Source organism: Nannospalax galili, unplaced genomic scaffold, assembly GCF_000622305.1.
Source record: "Nannospalax galili isolate Female #2095 unplaced genomic scaffold, S.galili_v1.0 scaffold648, whole genome shotgun sequence".
Lineage (NCBI taxonomy): Eukaryota > Metazoa > Chordata > Mammalia > Rodentia > Spalacidae > Nannospalax > Nannospalax galili.
Genome location: NW_008360311.1, coordinates 3624216 through 3629614, shown reverse-complemented (window position 1 = coordinate 3629614; position 5399 = coordinate 3624216).

The window sequence follows — 5399 nt, the reverse complement described above, 5'->3', positions numbered from 1 at the left end:
CTCCCCCTCCTCCCCCCCTCCTCCTCCTTTCCTATCTTTTGGTGTCATTGCACTCTCAACCATTGGGGCATCCATGCCCTGTAACTCCTTTGAGCTTTATAAAGCAACCAGAGAAGCAGAATCATAGACCTTTTCTAGACTGGTGGTGAGAATCTTTTGTAACTCATCACATGATACATGTTGCCAACCCAGTACATACATTACAGGTAAACAAACAATCAGAACAGCTCATGAACATTCCAGAATAAGCATTTATTCTCACTCAGTTGTTGTAGGTTGGTCAGGGCCAGCTGATCTGAGCTGGATTCAGCTGGTGGCATGCTGGCCTTGACAGGGCTTGCTAGTGTGCTTGTGTGCGGTCCGTGGTTGGCTGCCACAGGCTGTGCCTGGATGGTTTAGTGTGGGTGGCTTTTCCCCGTGTATCTTTTACCCTCTTACTGGTATCTCTGGACTTGCCCAAGCATGTTTTTTTCTCAGGGTAACGGCAGAAATGCAAAGGAGTGAGCTATGTTTGATCATGTCACATCTGTCACTGGCTAAAACAAACATGTGAACCCAGAGGCAGGGCAGAAAAGTGCACCCCACCCACGGAGTTGAGGGCATGAACACTTCTGAGCTAGGATCTGACGTCTGCAGCTATATAAATACAACGCAATAGAAATGCTACCAAACAGCTCTCACCCAGCACTTCGTGGTATGTGCTCAATTTTCCTTTCTTTTCCATTTATTTAATTGGTTAAGGCTCACTACATTGGTTTCATAATTTGAGTTATAGTTTGAAAACAGTGCTCTAGACAGAAATTGATTCAGACACACGAGATGCATGTCTTAGAAGTGTAAACTGAACATCAATCAAATGTTTTGACAGCTGTCTCTCCAGCCTCATTGAACTGGGTGGGCTATTGGTGTAGGGACAGAAAGAGTTTCAAGAGAATTATTCCAATCAGTTACTCAATGTACAGTCTACAAAATAAGCTGCTTTACAGACTGGTGCCAATCCATCAACTTTAGCACCACTGCGTAGTGAGGAAAGAGGCCTGAGCCAGAAAGTAAATCAGCACACTAGTTCTTTTATTGAGAAATCCCTCTTTTTAAGAATAAAAGATCCAGGTGAACAAAACTGCCTGCTTAGTGACATGGTGGCTTTGCATGCTGATAATGAAACTCTTCTCCATTTTACCAGTAATACACCATCCACAGACTAGCACTTTGAGTAGCATCAACCAAGGAATCTCACCCAGAGTCTTGTATATAGTTGTATTCGTTTCTTTCCCATCGTTCTGACAAAACTCTGACAAAAGCAACTTAAGGGTTTATTTTGGCTCAAATACTGAGGATACAGTCCTTTAGGGCTGTACACCAGCAACAAGAGCAGCTCTGAGGCAGACGCCACAGCTGGTTGCAACATACCTGTAGTTAGAAAGGAGAGAGATGAACGCTGGTACTCAGTTCAGGGAGTCCAAGCCCCATGGGGTAGTGCCACCCATATTCACAATGAAGCTTCCCTCCTCAGTTAAATCTCTCTAGAAATGGCCTCACAGACATGCCCAGAGATCTGTCTCCTTGGTGATCTAAAATCCAATCAAGTTCACAGTGAAGATTAACTATTCAGTATCTACCCACTGTCAACTTGACACCATCTACCTCTGGTCCCCTATCATCATGTTAAATGCTTTTAGTCCGACTTCCAGAGTCAACAGTTTTAATACTGTTGAAAAGTCCAAAGTCTCTTCTGAGACTCAAGACAAGTTTTAACTGTAAGTCCCTATAAAATAAGAGAAAAGTTATGTGCTTTCAATAAACAATGTGGAGAATAGACATTCCCATTCCCAAATGGAGGACAGCAGGGAAAAACTGAACAAGGAGCTGGAAAGATGCTCAGCGGTTAAGAGCACTGGCTGCTCTTGCAGAGGACAGGGGTTCAGTTCCCAGCACCCACATGGCACCTAACAACTATCTTTAACTGCAGTTCCAGGGGATCTGACACCCTCTTCTGGTCCCTGTGTGGGCAGTGCATGTATGGGGTGCACTTACATACATGAGGAAAAACACTCATACACATAAAATAAAAATATATTTTTTTTAAAAAAGAAAAGATTAGGGGCTGGAGAGATGGCTCAGTGGTTAAAGAGCACTGACTGCTCTTGCAGAGGACCCAGATTCAATTCCCAGCACCTACATGGCGGCTATGAACCATCCTTAGCTACAGTTCCAGGGGAATCTGACACCTTCTTCTGACCTCCGAGGCATTGCAAGACACAGGTGCACTCACATACATGCAGGCAATACACTCATACACATAAAGAAATTAATAATAATAATAATAATAGTAGTAAAGATTAAAGTAAGGTCAAAACACGGCATGGCAAACACCAAACTCAAACATCTTTGTCTGTAATCTGGGGCTGGTAGTGGCGTCATCTGAGCTCCACTGGGCTTGGTAGCCCGTCTTCCAGGTCCGCCACATGCAGTTTGTGCAGCCTCTCTCTCGGGATGGCTGAATGCATGCCCACTCCTTTCTTTAGTACATCTTATGGTCTTGGCATTGCCGGCATCATGGGGTTCCCATTGCAACTTAGGCTTCATCATCACAGATCCATGGGGTGTCCTCACAGGAACTCCTTGCAGGGAATCTGACCCCACCACACACTGCCTGGTCTCCACAGCCTGTGGAACCTGGGAGCAAGCCTCCATTACCACCTCCCACTTGCACTTTCATGCGAAACCAATAACATGGACAATGCTGTCAAGTGCTGTCAGGTTACTATGCCGGCTGCCCCTTCCACAGCTGCAGTGGCCTATGTGAACCATTGCTCGGCAAACATTCCCACAGGTGGTTGTTTCTGAGCCAGAACACCTTCAGCAGTGCTGTCAGCTCAGACTCTCAAGCCCATCTTGCAACTGAATTTGAGTAAGTTGGAGCCTTCAACGGGTGGGTCCTGTCCTCAGGGCACCGTGACCATTTTCCTAGAGAAGCGTTTGGGGTTTCTCTGTAACGCTGCTACTTTCTTGCAGCCACAGATGCTTTGCTGGAACCGTCCTTGCTCACAATTTCTAAGTTTCGCACACTCATCCAGCTGCACTTTTTCCATATCTTTCTGCTCTCTCACTACAGAACCAGCCATAGTGAGTGCATCCATGCCACAGCCTGGATGTCATGCTGTTTTGAGCTCTCTCCACTGAAGAAATTGGTCCACTACTTTTAAATCCAGCCTCACTCAAATCTTTACATGTATATATATACATATATATATGTATATATATATATAAAATTTTTATTTTATGTGTATGTCATGCCTGAATATATATGAGTGCACCCATGTTAGGCAGTGCCCGAGGAGGTCACAAGAGACTGTCGGATCTCCTGAACTAGTTATGAACAGTTGTAAGCTGCCATGTGTGTGCTGGAATATGAACCCAGGTCCTCTGCAAGAGCCATCAGTGCTCTAAACCAATGAGCCATCTCTCCAGGCCCCTCAAATTAAAAAAAAAATTTTTTTAAATTTTATGTGTATGAATATATTGTCTGCATGTGTGTAAGTGCATCTGTGTTGTATCATGCCTGCAGAGGTTGGAAGAGGGCATTGGATCCCCTGAAACTGGAGTTACTAACATTTGTTAGCTGCCACGTGGGTGCTGGAATTCAAGCTCCAGTCCACTGCAAGAGCAGCCAGTGCTCTTAACTGCTGAGTCATCTCTCCAGTCCCAGTTCTTTGCCAGAGTGTAACACAGTAGCCAGTTCAATAAAGTCCTAACCCCCTCTGTCACCTCATGAGCTGCCTTCTCTGTCTGCCTTTGTATAGGCACATTGGTCTTCCAGGCTTCCTCTAGAATGGGCCTTTAAGCCTCACTTAACATATTCTAGGGCCTCTTATAGCCCAGAGCTCCAAACTCTTTCACAGTCCTCCTGAAAACCAGTCCCAAAGGCCCACTAACCACATGGTTAGGTTTCTGGACGCAACAGTGGCCTTCTCAGAACCAATTTCTGTATTAGTTAACTTTCTCATTGCTATGAAAAAAAAACAAACAAACAGAAAACACCTCACATAAGCAGCATAAGCAAGGCGGGTTCATTTCAGCTCATGGCCGAGGCTGCAGCCTATCATGGCAGGGAAGGCTTGGGGGCTAGAATGGCTCTAGCTGTGTTGACAGAACAAGGAGGCAGCTGGTCACATAGTGTCCACAATTGAGAATGGGGGGGGAGAAAAAGAGGGAGGAGAGAGAAGGGAGGGAGAGAGAGGAAGAGAGGGAGGGAGGGAGGGAGGGAGGGAGAAAGAGGGAGAGAGGGAATGCTGGTGCTCACCTCACCGTCTCTTTTTCATCCTGGGATTCCAGTCAATGGGATGGAACCCTCACCATTAGCCATCACAGCAGGGGTCTCTGTAACACAGTTACCTTGTGTATTTGAGACAAAGGAGGAATGTTTCAGAGATGATTCTTTTTCTTTTTGGTCTTTTTGAGGCAGGGTCTCCCTGTAGCCTCAGCTGACCTGGAATTCACTACATAGACCAGGCTGACCTTGAACTCACGGAGATCCACCTGCCTCTGCCTCCCTCTGCTGGGATTAAAGGCGTGCGCCACCATGCCTGGCCAGAGATGATTCTCAATCAGTTCATAAATGTTGAGTGGGGATAGTAGAAGGGCCCACAAAATAAAAAGCAAGGCTTTGGGAAATGAAGGGGAAACAGGGACAAGGTGACTGATCTTGAAAACGAAACTGTTATAACTCACTCTCTGAGGCTAGAGGAAACTGAAAAACTAAAAAGGACATGTCTACAAATAAATTTCCAGCCATGGATGCTGGGCAGCAGGATGTTTCATGCCTGATGGCTTCACTATTGGTGATGTAAGGGAGAAGGTCCTTAGTTTAGAAAGAAGAGTAACACCTGTCCTTTCTTTGGAAGGATTTGGAATGAACTAAACTTATTAGAATCCTAATGTGTTTATTTTTCAGTACTATAACAAAACACCTGAGAAAATCAACTTAAAAAATTCTTTTTAATTTAATGTGTATAAATGTATTGCTTGCATGTAGGTAGGTGCACCCGTGTCCTGCAGTGTCCTTGGAGGTCAGAAGAGGGCGTCAGATCCCCTGGAACTGAAGCTACAGGCTGTTGTTAGTCACCACGTGGGTGGTGGGAATCCAACCCTGGTCCCCTACAAGAGCAGTCAGTGCTCTTAACTGCCGAGCCATCTCTCCAGCCTGGAGAAAATCAGCTGTTAAGGAGGAAAGGTTTATTTTGCCCTCATGTTTGCTGAGCTCTCACTTCCTGATTGACTGACCTGCTGCCTTTGGGGCTGTGGCAGGACAGAACCTTCTGATGGGAGCTTGTGACAGAGGAAGTTGCTCACCTTATCATGCATGACTGGGAAGTGAAAGAGAGAGCCAGAGGGGGTGG